The sequence below is a fragment of the Cibotium barometz genome, chromosome 6 (assembly GCF_041138505.1).
Source record: "Cibotium barometz isolate CiBa-2024 chromosome 6, ASM4113850v1, whole genome shotgun sequence".
NCBI classification, from domain to species: Eukaryota; Viridiplantae; Streptophyta; class Polypodiopsida; order Cyatheales; family Cibotiaceae; genus Cibotium; species Cibotium barometz.
In genome coordinates this window covers 21,027,224-21,050,602 of record NC_141051.1, presented here as the reverse complement: position 1 = coordinate 21,050,602, position 23,379 = coordinate 21,027,224, and the positions used below count along the sequence as shown (strand labels likewise).

The 23,379-nt window shown below is 47.4% G+C and overlaps 1 protein-coding gene across 6 annotated transcripts in view; it reads left to right on the top strand.

The window, feature by feature from the left end:
- Positions 1 to 23,379, top strand: part of LOC147637513 (uncharacterized) — a 183,833-nt gene that overhangs the window by 92,927 nt on the left and 67,527 nt on the right. The gene's annotated exons all lie outside the window — the stretch shown is intronic.

Here is a 23,379-nt window from a genome sequence, read left to right as displayed (position 1 = left end):
CTTGCTGGGCCTTCTCGCGGGCGTGCATTGGCCAGGTGCAGAGGCTCATCAGGAACTTTCTTTGGTCCGGTGGCGACGGGCGGCCCGCCAGGGCCAAGGTGGCATGGGCTGTGATCACTCAGCCGAGGGAGAGAGGCGGCCTGGGCATTGTTGATCCTATTTGCCAAAGCCGAGCTTTGCTTGGCAAGCTGGTAGTTTGTGGCCTCCTGCCAGGCGCTGAGCCGTGGAAGGAGTTTCTTGTTTCCAGGATGCTCAGCCGCACTCCTTCTCTTAGCGGCCCCTGGACCCCCAGCATCAGGTGGATCTTTACAGAGCAGCGATCCAGAGGAGTAGGCCTTGGCTTTGAGGAGCGTTTTGCAGCTAGCCTTCTGAGGGCCTGGGCGCATCTGAGGCCGTCACTCTTCCAGACTCCCCCGGGCACCGATGAGGAGCGCCTGAGGCAGCCATTGATCTGGAACCCCTTGATTCGACTTCCCAGCGGCCATATGGTTGGATCGCGGCCTCACGTGTCGTGGGGCCCGTTGAGCTCCGGCCCAGCCCAGTCCCTAGACGACTGGATATGTTTTCAGCAGCTACCTCTAGAGGCTCAGGAGAGGAGACTCAGTGGGATGAGGGGCAGAGAGTCGATGAGACAGGACATTGAGGCGGCCATCCCCCGGGAGTGGCGGACCCCAGTACAGGACCCTCCACCTCCACAGTGGATGGGTGTCTTTACTCGGCATGAGATCCTTCTAGCGGTCTGCGGCACAGCGGAGAGAGTCGCCCCACTCACTTTCGAGGTGGGAGAGGGTGGCCAGCTTCAGAGGACACGACTGGATTTGGATGGGCTCCAGGGTTGTATTCTTCAGAGGGTGCGGGTGGTCGGCTTTCATCAGAGACAGTGGCATGTAGACCCCTCACCGGCCTCGATAGGGGAGGACTGTTCTTGGAGATTATGGGCTTGGGACAGCAGGCCTCTTATTCGCCTTCAGTGGGATCCAGGTGAGTGGTTTTGGCGAGATCCCTACTCGGCCCCCACCAGCCCAGGCATCCCCTTTTTTCAGTACACAGCGAGGCTGGGGCGGCGGATTCAGAGGCACAGGATAGCGAGCACCCCGGCGGCGGCCGAGCATTGGCAGCGACAGGGGCTCTCCCCTGCCTTTCTTAGGGACTTTTGGCAGCGCCTTTGGGCCAGCTTCCGGCCCCGGAAGGTGACACTTTTTCTCTGGCTCACAGCGCATAGAGGACTGGCTGTGGGGGCTTGGCTAGCTTTTGGCAGACACCCAACGTCCTGCCCTCGGTGCGGCCATGCACAGGAGTCGCAGCGGCACTGCTTATGGGATTGCCCACAGGCACAGCAGGTATGGCAGCGCGCTCTCAGGATGGTTTTTGCAGGCTCACCAGGTGAGATGCTGGTGACGTGGGGTGCGGTGGCTTGGGCCACGGACAGCGGCCCGGCCCTTGGATATGAGGACGTCCCTGGCAGTGCGACCATCCAGGTCTCTGACAGGGCGATGGCGGTGGTTCCGACGCCAGACTTCTCTTCGGCAGCCCCTCAGGAGGGGGTCGGGCACAGATGGGAGATGATCAGCAGCATGACGGCTTGGCACATATGGAGAGCCCGATGCAGGGAGGCCATTGACCGCCAGGCGACTCCACCGGCAGAGGTCATACAGGCCCTCTGGGTGGACATCATTCACACCTTGAGAGGACACTGGGGGAAACTCCAGGGCGACTCGGACCACATGAGAGGGCGCCGCAAGGCTTTCCTTCGCACGTGGCAGCCTGGCCCTTTCCTCACCGCGAGGGGCGAGGATGTCACTTGGCACTATAGGCCTCCAGTTTGGCTTTTCTCACCTCCCACATGTACTACTAGGTAGCCCCCCCCAAAGAGCGGCCAGCCACGGGGGTGGAGCTCAGGTGTTCACTGTGTTTTTATCCCTCCTTGCGAGGTGAGCTTTGTAGCCTTATGGCGTTTTCTCATTAACTAATAGAAGGATCGTTTTTCCGGGGGGGAAAAAAAAAAAAGAATAGTCCTCCATAAGTCTCTTGTTAGATGAGGAGTATGGAAAGACTGGCATCAATGATTTGGAACTTGTCTTTGCCTTCGATCTTGGACGTGAATTCTCCCGCTTCTAACAAATCTTGGTACAAAGGCATTCTTAAGGAGTGTGAAATTAACTTTATCTTCTGGCTTGAGCATCCTATACCATCGATGTGCCTTCCCATCTAACGTGAGGGAAAATGAATGGATCTTGGTGAGCTCATAGATGTGTTTACATGTTTCACAAATGGACTCAAACATTTCCAAATGTTGGATGGGATCCCTATCTCCATTGAAGCTTTGCATTAATTTAGGTATATGATATGGCTTCATGAGGCTCTGCCTTGGAGCGTGAGCGTGAGCTATTCCCAACTCCCTAGGCGCCCCCCCTTCCCCACCCCCCCCACCTATTTCAATTGCTATTCTTAACAAGTCAATTGGGGTAGCGGGAGTTGAGGTTGGGAATGGCTCGTAGGATGGTTCAGTGAAATGTATGTTTTCTCTCCCTCTTTTCCTCCCCCTTCCTGGATGGATCTCTCTGTATTCATGTACTCATGTACTCATGTACCCCATTTTGTCTAGTAGCATTAGCTTCCCACTCTCCCTAGTTGCTGCTTCTGGATGCTCCCTACTGATGTATTGTAGGGCTAGATACTTACCTTCAGTCCTTTCTTTTCTTTTCCAGATAGTGTATCAGATGTCATATATGGTTGTAACTTTGGTCTCATAGGTCACTTTGGCCTTTTGAAGACGTTCATATAACATTTCATTTCATTTCATTTTTGTGATACTCCTCTCTACCCGAGTTTGTGGGGAAGGATAGGATTTCAGCATTCAGTGCTTCTCCCCCTTGGGAAAATCTATCTTGCCCTTGCAATAGCATTGTCTGCATGTAAGCAATGAACTTGGGATTGGTCTGTAAGAAAAATGGGGGAGAGACAAAGCTGAAAACTGAAACTGAAATGAGAGCAAGACTAGAAGGAAACACAAAGCATATACATAATTTGAGATAAGTGTAGACAAGACACAAGATTGATTGATTGCAATGATGTGACCCATGAATATATGGACCAAAGTACAAGACATAGAGCAAGAGTGCTTATGGGATAATTGTAGAGGTGCCACATGGCACACACTCAAGACACAAAGACTCAACTGAGACTAGACAAATGTAGACTAGGGAAATAGTACACCTAGTGTGCACTTATCTCCAACACCCTCCTTAAGTGGACACTAGGAGGAAGACAAAAGACAAGACTGAAAGACAGACAAGACAAGACCAAGACTGAAAGACAAGATAGAAAAGTTCCTGAGACACCCCTCCTCAAGTGATATCCTCATATGGGTCCACAAGGGTAGGGACAAGATGGATCTAAAACAAGACATAGTCAGATTGATAGACAAATAGACAGACAGACAAGACTAGATAGACAGAAGACTGACTGTAGACAAACAAATGGACCTTGAAGACATCCCCTCCTCAAGGGCAACCTCTGCCTCTTGGGTAGGGACAAGAGAGAGGTCCAAAAGCAGAATGAATAAGACAATAGAACCCCTTGACCTACATCATCGGTGGTCAAAGTGGTAGACAGCATGAAAGCATAGACAAATATGAGAGAGATGGGAAGGTCTTACCATATTTGGCAGTGTCTAATCCCGTACAAGATAGAGAAGTAAATGAGGGAGAAGGGAAGATCTTACCACTTGCTGAGGATGTGAGGCAAGGGCAGTTTCTAATCCCTAAGAAGGTAGAGAGATCTTTGTAGTTTTATATTTTCGAGAGGAGATAAAAAAAATTCAGAACTGAAATTTTTAATTTTTCAAGAGATAGAAAGTAAACTGAAAATAGAACACAACATACACTTGATTTCTGCTTTAAATTTGCTGCTGCAGGTCTGGCTGGTCCAATGGACAGCTAACCCACATGTGAAGATGAAGAGGAAATGGGAAATAACAAAGGGGGAAATGCCCTTTGCACAGATGTTGCAAATCAGGTCCAAAATCAGCATTGGAGTTTGCCTTCACAAAAGGAGGTGTCGAGAGCTGATGTCGAGAAGACCAGAGATCCAAAAATGACGAGTTGTTGCATGAGTTGAATGTCCAGGAGGTCCACGACTTGAGAAGGTAGAGATGCATGGGCCTGACATGGGCAGGCAGATCTGAAATTGTGCCTTGAGCTGCTGCTGTAGAGGTTGCCGCTATGTGAAAAAACGAAGGGGAAGATCAGGGCAGCGATGAGGGTAGGGGCAGCACGGGCTGCACCTAGAGAGATGCCATTGACAGAAAGAGTCGCCCAGCTGAAGGAAAAGATTCGCACCATAATGAAGAGCCTTATGCTGATGGAGTAGATGAAGAACATCGTCAGGAAGAAACAGGAACCCTTCAACTGGAGTATGGCGAGGCAGAACTGATGGAAAACAGGGGCGGTCAGAATTCTGTAGAATAATGGCGACCAGCATCAGGGGCAAACAGGAGCAGCCCTTTTCAGAAATATGGCGGGCAGAAAAAAACGCAGCTATGGCTGCAGCAGACTGAGGCAAGGATGAGGGGAGCCAGGATAAACCTGCTCTGATACCATGTAAGAAAAATGGGGGAGAGACAAAGCTGAAAACTGAAACTGAAATGAGAGCAAGACTAGAAGGAAACACAAAGCATAGACATACCTTGAGATAAGTGTAGATAAGACACAAGATTGATTGATTGCAATGATGTGACCCATGAATATGTGGGCCAAAGTCCAAGACATAGAGCAAGAGTGCTTATGGGATAATTGTAGAGGTGCGACATGGCACACACTCAAGACACAAAGACTCAACTGAGACTAGACAAATGTAGACTAGGGAAATAGTACACCTAGTGTGCACTTATCTCCAACATGGTCATCATTTGTTAATATCTTCTTTAGTATACGATTGTTCTTTGTGTTCTTCCTTTGTCTTGAGATGGATTCTACTAGCCCATAAGCAGTAGCCGTCACCTACTCAACCTTTGGTTTTTCTTGCATTGGCTCTAGAGGGGGCATTCCCTTTGTCAATGCTTGTGCTGGGGCTTGGGCATGTGCCCTAGCCTCTGATCTTTTTGTCTCTGGAATATTTGGCTCTAGGATTGACCCTCTTTCCCAGTGTCTTTGTTCAGCTAGGGCCGTTCTAGTGTCGAATTCTTGTTTTCCGTTGGTTATAAACCTATAATTGTTTTTTGGGCCTCCCTAAAGTTTTTCTCTACTTCCATCTCTTTGCTCTAGGAATATAGGTTTCCCAAGTTCTAGCATTACTCTCTACATCCCTCTTAATCCTTGGAGTGTAAGAGATTGGCTCTTGAGAATGGTCAAAGGTTTCCCTCTAGACAAAAGTCTAAAGACGAGGTGCTGCCTGTGCAATTCCTCTCCCTATTGGAAACTTTGAAATGTTTCTCATTGCACGACCCCCCTTGTCGGTAGAGCGAGCCTCTTGATCCGCATTCGGTTGTATCTCAAGTAACCCTTTACATCGTCCATGGACTCTTCACTACTAGTCTTGCGTTAATGTAGACCTCTCCAAACAAACACACTTTAATGTGTGCTGGCCATAGTTGCCAGGCGTTTCAGAAACGGCAGGTATGAAACGGGTTTCATACGTTTTGAAACGTTTCATAAAAGGTAAGAAACGGGTACAAAAAGGTTTCATACAAAATAGAAAAAACATGTATATTTTTTACTTGAAATATACAAAAGAAAAAACTGTTGACATAACTTATAAGAGACCACATTGAATTCATTTCAATAAAAACAAAATACATGTAAGATATGATGATATCACAAATCACGTGGGTGATCACTGATGACTAAACAGAAATCAAAGCATCACCACGTGGGTGATGAGTCATGACTCAAAATCCAAGATCAAAATAAATAACATGTCCAAAGTTCAAACTAAATAACATGTCCAAATAAAATGATACTGGCAGCTGCTAGCTACTATCTGCATCCTCATCTGCATCTTCTGCCTCTGCAGCCTCACTCTCAAGGTCACTGCCAGTAGCCGAGTCCTCAAATGCCTCATCCTCTAGAGGTGCAGGTGCAGGTGCACCACTAGTACTAGCCTCTCGAGAAGATCATGTAGTGCGAGCCGGAGCCATGATCTCCTCATAGAGCATAGAATAGATGTCTCTCTCCTCCCGAGGAATGTCTGGAATCTCCTTGCACTTCATGATATCAATCTTATCTGGATTCACTTGGCGAGGCTCAATGGGATGACCCTTTTGTTCTAGCAATTGGAGATTGCAATGACAAAAGACAAGCCTCTCCAATTGTGCTGAGGAGAGTCTATTTCTCTTTTTCGTGTGAAAAAGAGCCCATGTACTCCAGTTTCTCTCACAAGGCCCTGAATTGCAATCCTGGGAGAGAACTCTCGATGCAAGGGTGGACCGTGGAAGATATGCCATAAATATTGATGGAAGAGAAAAAAGTGTGCTGCTTTGTGAGTTGTGCAGAGAAAACCAACTTAAAGCAAAACATGACATTACCCCTTTGGAAGACCTCCACAAGGCCCAAGGACACCAAGGAGCAGGCGGGCCGACACAAGCGATGGAATGAATCGAAGGATGGCACACAAATCGGCAAACTCACAGGCGGCCGCCACTGGGAAGCGTGAATGAAGTGCGCCGTACGATTCACGAAAGGAAACGTTTTTTAAGGTTTTTAAAATATGCATGATGTATAAAACGCGTTTCATACAGGACGAAACGTTTCGAAACGTTTCGTACGTTTCGAACCTGTATGAAACGCGTTTCTATGCAAGTGTGGTGCTGGCCAAAGAGCAGGATCCAACACACTATCGTCTGGAGTGACTTCCTTTCCCAAAAATTTTCCTGATCTGAAGTGCATGAAAGGGGGGTTTTCGTGAGGCCAAATATTAATGTCTGGATCCAAATTTTGTTCATGGATCTTTGGTTACCCAAAGGTTGATGCTCCTAAGTTTGAAATCACCTTACATATTGGGGTGATTTTATTCTTTTCCGGCTTATAGCTGTGATTGTTGTATGTCTTTTCATACTTAATAGAAGTCTCTTTCGTGAAAAAAAAAAGTTTGGTTTTTCATCTCTAACTTTTTCACTTATTGTTTAAACTCAAGGTTAGCCTTTTTATCAATATTGTTTCCTTAGTTGGATAGACTAGGCATCATAAAGAAATAATTTATCCCAAAAGATAATCATGACGTAAAAATCAAGAGAGTCATGCATGAAAAACCCAAGATAGTCACGGTTGTGAAAAACTCCCGTTTTTCACGCCGAACTTTTGAATGCCAAATCACTACCAATTAAGTCCACCAGCCTGCTTACAATGATTAGTTACCTTAGAAGTCCAAATACACGAAGTATTTTTTGTGTGAATTTCTCAAGAAATTCACGGTTGTAAAAACCCTGGTTTTTCATGCCAAAATTTGGCTATGCTTTTTTACCTTTAATGGATAAGAGGATAAGATTTTTCTATTTATCCCGCAATTTACGACATGATTTTTTGAACTTTTTCCAGTGAAAAGCTCTGGCTTTTCACTGCCATGAAAAACTCACCACCATGAGAAACCAAGAAATTATGGAGATTTCTGATTTTGATGGTCCAAAGGTTAATGTTTTTCTTGCTCCAAAAGTGTAGTTTGGGCATTTCCACTATGGCTAAGACAATCAATTTCTTAGAATAACTCAAAAAACAATATATTTTTTGTTTTTTTATGATTTTTTGAAAAAAGAACAAATAGGTGACTTATCTTGCTCTCTGCTTGGGATATATAGCCTGCAAGCTCCACCTCCCTGCAAGGACTCACCTCTCTCACTCACTCTCACCCGATGAGCAAGACGCACACATACCATACACTCTACTCTCATCTCTCTCTCTCTCTCTCTCTCTCTCTCTCTAAACCCTAAACCCTAAACCCTAAACCGACCCACGCTGTGCTGCTGTGGCCGCGCTACTGTTCGCCGCCCTTTTCCCACCCATGCTCTGCTACTGTTTGCTGCCCGCAACTACTCGCTTCGCTACTATAACCGCCTTCTGTTCGCTTCGCCCCTTACCCACCCACGCTGCGCTGCTATTGGCAATCGCCTTCTGTTCGATTCGCCCCTTTCCCCACCCACCCTTGCTCAGGCCCCCAAGGCAACAACATAACGCTCTCTCTCTCTCTCTTTGCGCCCCCCCCCCTCCCGCTGCCTGCCTGCGTCCCCCTTCGCTCTCTCTCCTGCTGCTTGCCCTTCGCCCCCCCCCCCTCTCTCTCCTGAAGGTCAGCACCATGTTGAGACCAACCCTGGTCTGCTGAAGTAACAGTCACAGCCCACAAGGATTAACGACAGAAGAAACGTCATGGAGGCACGTATGGAAAAGCTTGAAAAGATGTTGAAGGATTTGAAGAAAACCACGGATAGCAACCTCAACACTGTCCAGAAGAGCCTCCTCGATCGCATCGCTAAGCTGGAGACCGAGGCAGAAACATGGAAGAAAGAAAAGGAAACAATGCAGGAGGAGTTTGCGCAGCTTAAAGGCGAAGTAGCGTCACTGCGTGAACGCCCAGAAGAAGGGGAAATCCTCGAGGCAGACAAAGAAGCCATGAAGGAGGAGCTCACCCAGACGATCGCATCGCTAAGCTGGAGACCGAGGCAGAAACATGGAAGAAAGAAAAGGAAACAATGCAGGAGGAGTTTGCGCAGCTTAAAGGCGAAGTAGCTTCACTGCGTGAACGCCCAGAAGAAGGGGAAATCCTCGAGGCAGACAAAGAAGCCATGAAGGAGGAGCTCACCCAGACGATTACCAAAACCCTGGAGGGCAAGATGGAAGCAGTAAGAGAAGGATGGGTGGAAGTGGTCAAGAAAAACATTAAGAAAGAAGTACAAGAGGGCACGCACATGGTCCAATCCACACTAGATGACGAGAAGATGAGGAGAATCCGTTGCGTGAACATACGCGTGACAGGTATTCCAGAGACAGAGGGGTGCACCCCTGAGGCGGACGGCCGAAACTTCTGCATAAAATTAGGCCATGCGGAGGATGCACCACTTCCATTCACCAAGATATGGAGGACAGCCCCACCCAAGGACCCCACCCAAAGTCATAAGGGACCGACATGTTTGAGGAGACAGTAGCCCTTGTTTGGGTATGTGTGGTTTTTCACCAGTCTAGCCCCTCTACGCCAGATAATGGCGCGATCTTCTCTTTCCCCTTCAGTGCAACCCCTTGGGGACGGAGTTGGTGGCAGTCGAGCTATCCCACTATCTCCACGATCTTTGCATTACCGACATTCTCATCCATTTTTGGCCTCTGACTAGGATGGAGCTTGGAGGCTCATCCCATCGTGGCCAGGACGGGGAGATGGTAGTCTCCAGCCTGGAGGTGTTACTTTTTGTATTCATGCATACTTCTGCTGCGCTACCTCTTCCTCCCTTTGCTGCGGTACCTCTTCCTCCCTCTTACAGATACCTCCACTGTGATCGATGGAGTCTGGAGTGTGCATATGCGCGTGCTCGTACTAAGTGTGTCACATGGAGGACAGGATTAGTGCCCACGTGGCACGCCTTCGCCCCTGCACGGATTGTGATTATTCCCTGTCTAAACCCTTGCCCAAGACTCTTCGAGTGGAGGGCAGTTCCACTAGTGCCGCATCACACAGATTGACATACGGATTGACTCCCAGCCAACTCAGATGATAGTCTCCATGAAAGGTCCTAGGGAGCCACTCATGCAGAATAGCTGCATCAATTTGATCAATACGTATGTGAGAGCCCTAAGATGCTGAACGGATGCAGCTCTCCGATCCTCCGGAAGACTCTTAAAGGTCTTCCAAGCAAAAACTGTGTATGCACATCTCTCCTATCCTGACAACTGCATGTAACGAGATGCACCAAGTGGCCGACCGGCTCCACCCCTGATGAACTCGTTCCACATAATAGGTTGTCAGTGAGCCTCATCCAAAGACCTAGGAAGCCTTTGTCTCAAAAATGGTCTCATGCTTGTCCATGCTTTCACAATGGCTGCAATAACAGGTGAAGATGGTGCCCTATTGTCAGTCTCTGTGAACAAAAACCGTGAGCTCGGCAGCCAGTCTCTCCCAACACGGGGGTGTACATCCGGAAATGTGAGACAAGAAAAAATCCTTCCAAGGCTTACTGCCTGGTAGGAAACCTCTGACCACAAGTTTGTAGAGCAACACCCTCCTGCACTGAACATTCGGATCAATAATATTCAGTCCCCCCTCTTGTCTGGGCTGAATAACTATGAGCCAAGCTACCTTGGCACGAGTGTCTTTGGTGCCATCCAAACCCGACCAAAGAAAATTGCTGATCAGTCTCCGCAGGCTGACCAATGCACGCACGAGAGAAACACCAACAAGGGGCAATAAACCAAGCCGAGGCAAGAAATACTTGATTAGCCACCAAAATACCTGATTAGCCACCAAAGCTCTAGAGGCTAGATCTAATCTCTTGGAGCTCCAATGAAGAAGCTTCTTCCGGATGCTCTTAAGTATCAGAGCAAACTGCTGTGCAGGAGTAATATCAACCCCCACCTGGCATCCGAAATATCTAGCAGCACATCCTCTACTGATCCAAGTAAAACCAAGCTCTGCACCCCGAGCGATTCTCGGTGAGTCACTAATCCAAAAACCAACAGATTTGTGCTAATTAATGAGTGCCCCTGCTGCCAAACAAAACTCTTCTAGTGCTACCTGGAAGGAACATAAGCATATGTGTGAGGCCTCCAAGAACATGGCCGTGTCATCAGCTAACTCAGAGTCAACTAGGTCCTCTTGACTACGAAGAGGCAACCTCAATCTAGAAATACCAACAGTGGAGCGGAGGGAGATGCTCATGGCCTCTGCAACTATGATATATAATAATGGGGCTAAAGGGCAACCCTGCCATATTGAGCGAGAAATCTGAAACCGCTCTCCTCTATCACCGCAAGCGAGCACACTACTGTGGGCATCACAATACATGCATGAAACTCCCTTGATCCATCTTTGAGAGAAACCCATATGGCTAACAGTATCCTCAAGGAAATCCCAATCCACTCTATCATAGGCCTTCTCAAATTCCAAGAGCTGAATGGCTAAAGACTGATTGCTCGCTTTGGCCCATTCCACGGCCTCCCGAAACGAGAAAATGTTATCAAAGACGCTCCTTCTGTGTAAGAATCCATTGTGAGTATCATGAATGACATCCTGCAAAATTGGCTGCAATCTGATGCTCACAGCCTTAGCAAGAATCTAATATGTAGTCCCAAGTAAGGTTGTAGGTCTCCACTGGCCAATCAATGTCTTATCCTCACTCTTAGGGATAAGATAGATAAGCCCCTCAGTGAGAGAAGAAGGCATAGAACCTGTGTCCCACATCTCCTAGAGAGCCGATGTGATCTCAGCCCCAATCTTATCCCAAAAAGTAATGAAAAAAATAAGGGAGAGGCCATCCTCCCCTGGACACTTACCATGAGGTAAGGCATGAGGAGCATGACAGAACTCTTGCATAGCACACAGGAGTTTGGCAGTGAGTACTTGGCTGGCAGTTGGAGGTCAACAGCTTGCCCGAGGTGCGGCCACCCCCAGGAGTCTCAGCGACATTGCCTTTGGGATGGCCCGAAGGCTCAACAGATTTGGTAGCGGATTCTTTGCATCTTCGCTATGGATAGGGCATCGACCCGGATCATCACTTGGGGTACTGTCGCTTGGGCCACCGGGGCTAGAGTGGTCAGGACTTACGAGGAGGATGGGGGAGGTCTTGCCCTCCAGGTCTCCCATCATCGTATTGCAGTAGTCTAGCCCCACCTGTAGGTGTTTGGCAACTAGGCTCATGCCAGCGAGCGACGGGAGATTTGCAGTGGCATAGTAGCCTAGCACACCTGGTGTGCTAGATGTAGTAAGGGCATCGAGGGTACCCACACTCAGCCGGCTGAGACCATTAGGAGCATATGGCTTGACATCATTTACACCCTCCGCGGTCAGTGGAGGAAGCTGCAAGGAGGTTCTGTTTGCATGCGGAAGTGGCGGGAAGCCTTCTTGAGACTTTGGAGGCCTGGCCCTTTCCTCACAAGTGGAGGCGGTGACCCCATTTGGCATTACAGACCACTGAGGTGCAGCCAACCGGAGGAGAAGCATCTCTTCCCCTTATGATCACTTGTTTCCCGCCCTTATATGAGTCGAGTTTGTATTTAGCCCTTCGTGGTTGTACTTAGCCCTTTGTGGCTGTTTTTTCTTTCACTAATTAAAGGATCTTTTTCGTGGGAAAAAAAATGATTCAAGTTTTCTTGTAATTTATTATGGGTCTTTTATTAACTTTAGCAAACAGTTAGGCATTTTGATGTTGCACCTCATGGACCATATCTTGTAAATTATTGCACTCTCTTTCCTTCTCTTTAATGAGTTTCAGAACTTCATGTGCTCTTGTATAAGTTTTTTAATTCTTGTGTCACTATTATGTAGATTATTGCACTCTCTTTCCTTCTCTTTAATAAGTTGACATCCCCTCCTCAAGGGCAATCTCTGCCTCTTGGGTAGGGACAAGAGAGAGGTCCAAAAGTAGAATGAGTAAGACACTAGAACCCCTTGACCTACATCATCGGTGGTCAAAGTGGTAGACAAGAAAGATGAAGTAATCAGAAAGCCCACGTTTCATCATATGAGGAATGAACAGCAAGATCTGCTGATGGAGATGCTGCAGCAACATGGGCTGAGGTAGATGTAGGGGCTGATGTAGAGGGTTTAGAGTAGCAGTCCTTCTCCCGGTGATTATCACGGCCACAAATGGTGCATGGATGAGCCTTGAAGCAGTCCTTCTCCATATGATTAGTTTTGCCACAATGGGTGCAAGGCTTTCTTACCTTAGAACTTCCTTTCTTTGCTAAAAATGCAGTGTCAGTTACCTTTTGTTGTTGAGTTCTTTCCTCTTCTTGGAGAGCATTGATGATACCTTCAAGAGTAGGATTATTGTGATACTTGAAGGTAGTGACAAGAGTAGCATAGGTGTCAGGTAAGCTTTTGAGAAGCACAACAATAGCAATATCTTCGGAGATGGGGGACTTCACTGATGCAAGCTGAACCATAAGACTGCGAAGATAATTGACATGAGAGGCTATAGTAGCTCCCTCCTGCATATATAGAACAAAGAATGAGATCATAAGTGCAATCTTAGAGTTTTTAGAACGGGGTCCAAAAAGGGTATCCAAAGTGATCCATGCTCGAGAAGCAGACTGTATGTCGGAGATGTGATGAATGTAACCATCTCCAAGACCGAGCTACGAGCAAGATGATAGCATAGGCTTTGTCATTCTTGGCAGTGGGAACATAAGTGACAACTTGCTCAATGTCGGAATCTTCGGGAGCAGCATGGTGAACAACGTCCCAAAGACTTTCTTTCATAAGATGGCTCTTGATTTTGATTTGCCAAGTATGAAAGTTGGACCCATTGAATTTGTCGATAGACATGAGAGAATGAGTAGAAGAGGCCATGTGGGAAGGTCTTACCTCTTGCTAAAATGCAAGAGCAGTGTCTATTCCCTTGCAAGATTGCAGAAATGAATGAAAGAAGAGATCAAATTGTTTTTAGAAGCCGGCTCTCTCACCACTTGTCAAGGCCATAGCGTGTGACAGCCCATCGAAGCATGATGAACCAGCAGTTTGCAGATATGAGGATAACAAAAGGACTGACCAGCAAACTGAAGGAGACAATGCACAGTACCTTGTAGACTCTTCAAGAGGAAGCGATGGCAGAACTGAATGCAGCAAATAGCTCGTTAACAGGAGGAAAGTCGATCTGCAGCTGCCTCTAGATGATGCGCAATAAATCCTAGGCAGAGACAGTCCCTTGAGTCGCTGAAGAAGGCAGCCAAAGGAGAGCAGCAACAGTACAGCGGGCTGTAGCAGTTCCAATATGACGGGCAGCAGCAGCTCCAAGAGAGATAACAGTAGCAGCTCCACGAAAACTTTGAATAAGGACAGCCCGATGGCTGAGATGAAGGCAATGGGCTGAAGAGGCTGAAGGACAAAGAGTTACCTTGAGATGAGTGTAGACAAGACACAAGCTAGATACTTCTTATGATGTGACACCCACAATATATAGGTGTGTAGTACAAGAGATAGTAGCCACGCTGATATGTGGGACAAATAAGATGCCACATGGCAGACACACAAGACTCAAGACAAAAGTTTATACTAGACTAGAAAAAGAGTACACCTAGTGTGCACTTATTTCCAACAGACACACAGCCGACAGCCCAGCAGTGGGCACCCCATGGGACTCTAGTTGAGAGAGCTATCCAGTTGGGCACATCTAGACGCTCGAGGGCTCGCGGATCCTCACATCGGAGACGGTGCCTACACCGGAGGATTCAGAGCATCATTGCGAGGCATCGGGCTCGTCCGACCAGGCATCTCACTATGGCAGATATCCAGGCCATCCGGCAGAGACCCATGCTAGAGCTCCTAGGATGATTACCACTAGCCATATACTGTTGTACTCACTGTCACTTTTGTACTCCCCCATATTCATGTATTCATGTATCCATGTACTCATGTACCCCATGTTGACTAGTAGCATTAGCTTCCCACTCTCCCTAGTTGCTGCTTCCGGATGCTCCCTACTGATGTATTGTAGGGCTAGATACTTACCTTTAGTTCTTTCTTTTCTTTTCCAGACAGTGTATCAGATGTCACATGGTTGTAACTTTGGTATCATAGGCCACTTTGGCCTTTTCAAGACGTTAATATAACATTTCATTTCTCTCTCTCAAGGAAGAGATATATGCCCAATTGAAAGGAGAAATGCAAGCCCAAGTATGGGTTGAGATGGAATTAGCCCAAGCCTTGATGCACATGGAAATGAAAAAAAAGATGCAAAAATGGAAGGATGACATGCTCCGGGAGATTGACACAACAATTGCATTGTACGAAGGCACTTTGAAGACATGTATGGCTGACTGCGAAAAAGACATCACAGAAATGCAACACACTTTGGAATCATGTATGGCAAAAGTGGTTGCAGGTGAGAAGGAAATGCATTCATGGGCTGAAATTGCTAGTGCCACAAAGAAACAAATTGAGGAAGTCAACCCATGGATTGAAGTAGTAAAAAAGCAGAAGGATACACGAGTCAATAAAGTAGAGGTGATGAATGCTACATTGGAAGAGGAAGCCAAGAGACGGGCACGTGCCTTACATGTACGCGTAACTGGGTCGGAAGATATGGGAAATCCCCAAGAGGATGCAAAAGCTCTTGCAACAAAAATTGTAGCCACTGATGTACCCATTACTAGAGCATGGGGAGTAGGTAGAGATGAAACCAGGGCAAAAATATTGATCATCAGGTTTGGTGACTTGGAGAAGAAGAAGGCCTTCCTTTCCAAAAGGATGGCCCTTAAGGGGGAAAAGATTTATTTGGATGAGAACCTTACACCGGCACAGATAGCACACCGGAAGGAACACATGCCGCGTGTGCTTGAGACAAGGAAAGAGGGGAAATGGGCAATGTACAGAGATGGCCAAGTCATCATTACGGAGAGGAGGCCCACTTGACGGTTTGCGGCCTATGAGACCTTGCAATTCACGGTGTGGAATTGCAATGGAGCCCTTAGAACAAATGTAGGATACTTTGAGGATACTTTCAAACACAGTGATATTGCTATGTATACGGAGACCCATCAGTGCACAAATAAGAGGCTGCCTGATGTGCGGGGTTATAGATGGGAATCAGTGTTCCGCCCTCAGCCACGCACAGTGGGAGGTACCAAAGGAACTCGAGGAGTGGCAATACTTTTCAGGGAGGAGCTTCATGACAAAATACATGTGGTACATAGAGATGCAGATGCGAGGTACATGTGGGTCCGAATATGCAGAGATGGGCTCCGCGAGCTATATGTGTCGGTATGCTACTTTCCCCCAGCCCACTCCAGGTTTGCACCATCCGGAGAGTCACCCTATACGCCACTATATGATGATATCATGAGGTTTGCGAGCCAAGGAGACATGTTACTATTGGGAGACTTTAATGCACGTACATGCATAGAGCAGATAGTGTTGTATGATACTCAAGAGGCTATGTACCGGGAGATCACAGTAGAGGATGTAGGATTGCAGAGATCAGCACAAGATGAGGGGGAGATTACAGATTATGGCAGGCATTTTCTCACTCGGGATGGTCATATACAATGGCCTATCGAGATGGCCAGGATCAGATGCTCTCACACACTGGAACTCTAAAGGGGGAGCGAGCACAGTGGACTACTTGCTGGGATCTCCTTCATTGATAACTGATGTGTGGGGTTTCACGATTTCCAGTCGGCCCATTGGCATAGCAGCCGATCATGCATACCTGAGTTTCACACTAGTAGGTAGATCCCCAAGAGATGGGCCAGCCACTCATCTACCTAGGTACCCGAGATATCAGTTTACACATGAGACAGTTGGGTCTTATTGAGATGCAGTATCTGATGGCTTGTTTGCTTTAGACCCACATAGCCCTCTAGATGAGATCACGAGAGGATTGGCGTTTCCCTGCACTATGATCCCTTCCACCCTGCCCCACAGCAGTTGGTATGATGATTAGTGTCGTGAGACATGAGCACAGCTACAGCGTGAGATTGCCATTGGGACTCACACGCATAGATAGGCTAGGATGATCTTTCGGTGCTTTGTGCGGAGGAAGAAACGAGCCTACCTGGCTAAGCTAGAGGAGGAGATCTACCAACTCTTCCTAGGAAAGGACAGCAAGAGGACAGGGAAGATGTTTCAGGAGAGAGAGCCTAGTACTACGATTACTGCACCTGAGGCATGGCATACTTATGCTAGAGAGCTATATGATGCACCAAGACAGCCCCGCACCCCCCCTCCACTGGGAGGTAGACCGGCTAGCATCACCTTTTTTACTATGTGGATGGTGCTAGATGCAATAGACAGGTAACAGAATGGAAAGGCACAGGATCATGATGGGCTAGTTGGAGAGCACTTCTCATATGCGCGCAACACTTTGGCTCCACTCATCGTACATATGTTTTGAAACCAACCTTCAGAAATTTGACGGGTGGTGAAACAAACACTCGCAACAAAACACTTCATCACCCATGGGGACTTGGAAAAGGAAAATAAACAGGGGGAGCTAGAGTGCTCCTGCAAATAGTACACGGACACCGACTGGCCCCAAAACGCAGTGGCGCCCCTTGCGGTATTTCTATACTTGATTAAATTTGAGTACAAAGTACCACTTGTAGAATCCTCCACCAACAGGATCCCTTATAGTTTCACCTAGGACTTCCAAATAAGAACTCTCGTTACTACAGCACAGCATACCATGGAGAAGGCACACCTGCACAACACCTCCCTGCTTGAAAAGGTCTTCTCCATCTCTACCATGGATCCCTCAAACCCTTTCCCAAAGAGCAGTAGGGCTGTACCAAACCATATGTCCTTTCCTACAGTCACAGCTTGCATGTAACCTCGAGAAAATTACAACCTGTTCACATGAATCCAAAGACATGCTTTCCACATGAAACCAAAGACCTGTATCCGATAAACCAAGGACGTGTATCCCATAAACCATAGGCCTGTTTCCTCGAAACCAAAGTCCTGTTTCCTCTCGAAAACCAATGTCCTGTTTACATGACAGATATACTATCCAAGCACGGTGCCAAATCCAAGGTTGTTTTCCATAGCACCAAGTGAGAGAAAAATAGAGAACTTGTAAGCAAATCCGTGAACACATATAAGTTCAACACAAAGAGAAATCACACCATCTCTCCCATGAACATCGTCCCGTGCGTATGCAGCTTGTTCTCCTGTTTTAGAGTTTCTCGTACTTCCATGGCACACAGAAGAGAGAACGTGCCAGGCCCTTATGATGAGAGAGAGAGAGAGAGAGATAAATAATCATCTTCAAGTGTCCACCCTGCACCCAACATCAAGCGCATGGTCCTCCTCACACCCACGATCAGTTCTGCACCTCTGTAGTTCTGCGCAATCTGCAGCCGCTTGTCCAGAGCTTCCTACAGTTCAGCACCTCAGCAACCCAGCCCGCCACAGCCTTCCAAAGCAAGAGAGAGGGCGTGAGAAAATCTGCCCGGCTGTCAACTCTCGTACGCTTCCTGCAGCCAGTCCGCATGCATCCAAGCGAGAGAGAGCCCAGTTCAGTTCAGCCCTGCACTCCCTGCAGTTTAAAACCTTATAAACTCAAAATCTTTTGTCCCTTTCTTTAAAACCTTTTGTCCCCTTCACACTTGGGCTATCCACATATGGGTTTCTTTTTCATATCCAAAAGGATGCCATTCACATTGTCCATCCTGTGCCCATCCCCACGTGCTTGTTGTCCACAGAAAAACACAGGGTCGTAACATGCCCCCCCTCTTGAAAAAAAGCAAGCGTCCTCGATTGCACTCAATAACACAATAAGGCATCGGACGAGTAAAGATTCCCCATATGACAAAAGCAATGCCCCTCCAATGCATCTGGGTGATGAAACAATCATTTGGGTAAGTCACCCTCCTCCATCCACTTCGCATCCATCGGTGAACTTTTCTTGAACTTCACAAGATAGCGACGGGAAACTTTACCTTGTACCTTTCTTTCCTTATGTGCCAGTATCTGCTCGGGAATAAGAACCTCATGAAGTTCCTCTGCTTCCATCTGAGCCTCATCTGATACATCCACAGGCACCCAAAACCTAATTGTACTCCACCCAAGTGGTAAGCACAAGTCCCCAATGAAGTATAGTAGATCACCACTACTAAACATAGAAAGAAGCTGCCTTCCGAATCCATGAAGTCTCCGTGAAGATACCACTGGTGACAAAGTGTCAAAAGACATAGCCTTCAACCCATCTTTTGCACCATAACACTTCAACTGCTTCTTGTTCCTGGTTGACTACTTCATGTCCTTGGTGTCTTTTCTCTTGAGCTTCATTTTTAGCTTTTGCTCTTCACCTCATACAGGCAAAGACATACAATCCTGCACTGTCTCCTGCACTTCCTTTTGACTTTCCACATGTTGAAGCTTTTGATGTGAACCACGGGCTTGCCTCCGTGAGAAAGTAGACGATATCTTGGCGATGGAACCATGAAACTGGCCTTCAGAAATTTGACGAGCGGTGAAACAAACACTCGCACACAAAACACTTCACCACCCATGGGGACCTAGAAAAGGAAAATAAACAGGGGGAGCTAGAGTGCTCCTACAAATAGTACACGGACACCGATTGGCCCCAAAACGCAGTGGCGCCCCTTGCGGTATTTCTTTACTTGATTAAATTTGAGTACAAAGTACCACTTGTAGAATCCTCCACCAACAGGATCCCTTATAGTTTCACCTAGGACTTCCAAATAAGAACTCTCGTTACTACAGCACAGCATACCATGGAGAAGGCACACCTGCACAACACCTCCCTGCTTGAAAAGGTCTTCTCCATCTCTACCATGGATCCCTCAAACCCTTTCCCAAAGAGCAGTAGGGCTGTACCAAACCATATGTCCTTTCCTACAGTCACAGCTTGCATGTAACCTCGAGAAAATTACAACCTGTTCACATGAATCCAAAGACATGCTTTCCACATGAAACCAAAGACCTGTATCCGATAAACCAAGGACGTGTATCCCATAAACCATAGGCCTGTTTCCTCGAAACCAAAGTCCTATTTCCTCTCGAAAACCAATGTCCTGTTTACATGACAGATATACTATCCAAGCACTGTGCCAAATCTAGTCTGTTTTTCCATAGCATCAAGCGAGAGAAAAATAGAGAACCTGTAAGCAAATCCCTGAACACATATAAGTTCAACACGAAGAGAAATCACACCATCTCTCCCATGAACATCGTCCCGTGCGTATGCAGCTTGTTCTCCTATTTTAGAGTTTCTCGTACGTCCATGGCAGAGAGAAAAGAAAACACTCTAGGCCCTTATGATGAGAGAGAGAAATGAAATGAAATGATACATTAACATCTCTAAGAGGCCATAGTGGCCTATGAGACCAAAACCTGAGAGTACATCTGAAGTTGGTGTCTCATCAAAGAGAACAACTAAATGAGACTAAAAAGTACAATAAACTGATTGTCCTACACTTATAAGAGCAGAACTATAAGACTCTGAGCCAACATCAAGTGCATGGTCCTCCTCACACCCACGATCAGTTCTGCACCTCTGTAGTTCTGCGCAATCTGCAGCCACTTGTAGCCCAAGCCTTGCCCTGTTCGCTGTCCAGAGCTTCCTACAGTTCATCACCTCAACAGCCCAGCCTGCCACAGCCTTCCAAAGCAAGAGAGAGAGGGTGTAAGAAAATCTGCCCGGCTGTCAACTCTCGTACACTTCCTGCAGCCAGTCCGCATGCATCCAAGTAAGAGAGAGCCCAGTTCAGTTCAGCCCTGCGCTCCCTGCAGCCTAGCCCCCGCCTGTGCTTCTTGTCCTGCCGACCTGTAAGCCACCAGCTCAGCCCACGTGTGCGTGTTGCGCCTGGATGCGAATCCTGCAGCCCAGCCCACGTACAACGCTTCTTGCCACAATCCTTGGGAGTCGCCTATGCTCTTTGGCGGCCTGCCACCCAAGGAGAGAAGCGTCACACGCTACACGCCACACGACCAAAAACCAAGAGCAGCGCCACACACCACCATACTTCGGAATCTGCCACCCTAGGCTTTAAAAGGAGGCGCCTCAACCTGCTTTTCTCCAAAAACTAAAAGCAATAGCAAAAACGCATGCCTTCAAATATAAAAATACTATTTTGTCATCAAAGGTTTTAAAACCTTATAAACTCAAAATCCTTTTGTCCCTTTCTTCAAAACCTTTTGTCCCCTTCATATTTGGGCTAGCCACAGATGGGTTTCTTTTTCATATCCAAAAGGATGCCATTCACACTGTCCATCCTGTGCCCGTGTCCACCTACTTGTTGTCCAGAGAAAAATGCAGGGTTGTAACATGTTTAATTGTGCCATTTGTGAGGGTTTCTCGGCAAGCTGGACATAGCATATCATTGTACCACTCTTTAAGAGTGGGGACCCCATGGTACCAGGCAATTACAGGACGATCACGATTGGTCATTACTTGGCCAAACTATATGGCTCTATATTGGAGTCGGAGCTGAGCCGCTGGGCAGAGAGGCATGGTCATCGAGCACATGGACAAGCCGGCTTCAGGAGAGGATTTACTACCTTGGATCACATACTGACACTTCGGGCACTTATTGAAGAGGGCAGGGCACAGAAGAGAAGGATATATTGCTGCTTTGTGGACTTCCGCAAAGCCTTCGATACCGTACCACGTGCCAGGCTTATGCACAGATTGCATGACATTGAGCTATCCAAGGATATGCAGTGGGGGATATATGCTTTGTATGAGTCCGAGCTCCAAGCGGACTATCGGATATGGTGACCAGCACGATAGGGGTGAAGCACGGATGTCCGCTATCGCCCACCCTCTTTGGACTGTACATTGATGTGGTCTCCGATTATGTAGACAGACTGGGAGGCCCAAGGGCATGCGTGGTAGGGATGTTGATACCCATCTTGTTATATGGTGATGATATTGTTCTAATCTCAGACTCTCCAGAGGGATTACAGAGACACATGGATGCATTACAGGCTTTCTGTGCGGATAGAGATGTGACAGTGAACCTTGGGAAAACCAAGGTTATGGTGTTTAACACCACACAGGCATTGGTGACGAGATCAGAGCCTCAGTTCACTTTCCGAGGGGAGCCGCTTGAGTATGTCGGGTCATATGTCTACTTGGGAGTTACTTTCACAGGACCACGTTTCTCCCTAAAGGAGGCGGCAGCAGCTAGATTAGCTCCAGGGCGTGCAGCCTTGGGGGAACTTGAGAGGTAGTGTGCACACATACAGTTTGAGGAGCCGCACACCAAAAATTGTGGCTATTTAATACGCTTGTCACACCGACCCTCTTGTACGGAGCTCCAATTTGGGGGCCTAGCATACATCGTGGATCTCAGAGAGGGACGGATGAGGGATGGAGGCAAATGGAGACACCATTGATTATGATGATTGCCCGCATGATTCGGAGCAAATCATCAGATTGTTCGAGTTGAGCTGGGTGCCGCACCAGTAGTGACCGAGGCCCTATTCCAGGCAACTACCTTTTTACAGCAGGGCTATGGGAGCTCCCTTAGCAGAGGTACTCCCGATTGGCATTGACCTCATCCATACAGTTGGCAGAGGATGGAGATACTCATTGCTGGTACGCTCAGAGGAGATCATGGTTTGACGTAAATGGTTTGCGGATAGAGGCACTACCACCCTTTCAGTACAGTCTGGATTGTCCATTTTTGGATCTCACCCGCTCATAGCAAAACCGCATGATCAAGATGGATATCATCAGAGTGGACACAGAGAGGACATGGACTGGTCCCCTTGAGCTCTTAGGCATGAAAATGGCTCATTACAAGAGCCATTTTCTACACCTCTCACGAGATGATTTTATCACCCGCCCGGCGTACATGGATGTACACCTATCATCTGGGATACGTTGTGCCATTGGACAGATCCGAACCTCATCACACCAGCTGCGGATTGAGACAAGGCGATATATGCATCAAATCTTGGATGACCGCATTTTTGTTAGCTATGCTTCCAAGAGGCAGAGACAAAGGAGCACTACATTTGCCGATGTACAGTCTATTATGAGATCCGAGGGAGATATCACTGCCTCTTCCGAGAGGGTTTTGGGCCGTTACGCAGGGTCATGGAGTTTGAGGATCAGAGATGCCTGGGATTGTTCCTACTTGAGCTCAGGAGACACAGAGAGACCCTCTTGGCAGACAGGAGACTGGGCCATGATGTACCTAGATAGAGGACCCTGACAGATTTCTTCGTCACCAGCACCAGCAACCCAGCCCACACACCTCTTGATACCTCCTCCATTGGGCCATCAGGGCACTGACCACGCTCCCAAGGAGTCACCACTGATAGAGAAGTCATCTTATGTCGTGCTCGTCGGCCACGCCCACCAGGATCCTAACCACGGCATCCTCACCATCGCCAGATTTATTGCTCGGCATCGGAGGCGCCTACCTCGCTTCTACGACCTCTCCATCTAGACAGCCCCATGGCGGAGATACTTGATCTAAGGAGAGGGCAACACTTCAACTGATCAGCATACATGGATCTACGTGATATACATTTTTTAGTATTTTCCAGTATTTTCTACTCAATATCATCTCGAAGTCTTACAGTTTCTGTTCTTATAACTGTAAGACAATCAGTTTATTGTACTTTCTAGTCTCATTTAGTTGTTCTCTTTGTTGAGACACCAACTTCAGATGTACTTCTCAGTTTTGGTCTCATTGGCCACTATGGCCTCTTAGAGACGTTAATATATCATTTCATTTCTCTCTCTCTCTCTCTTTGATGAGACACCAACAT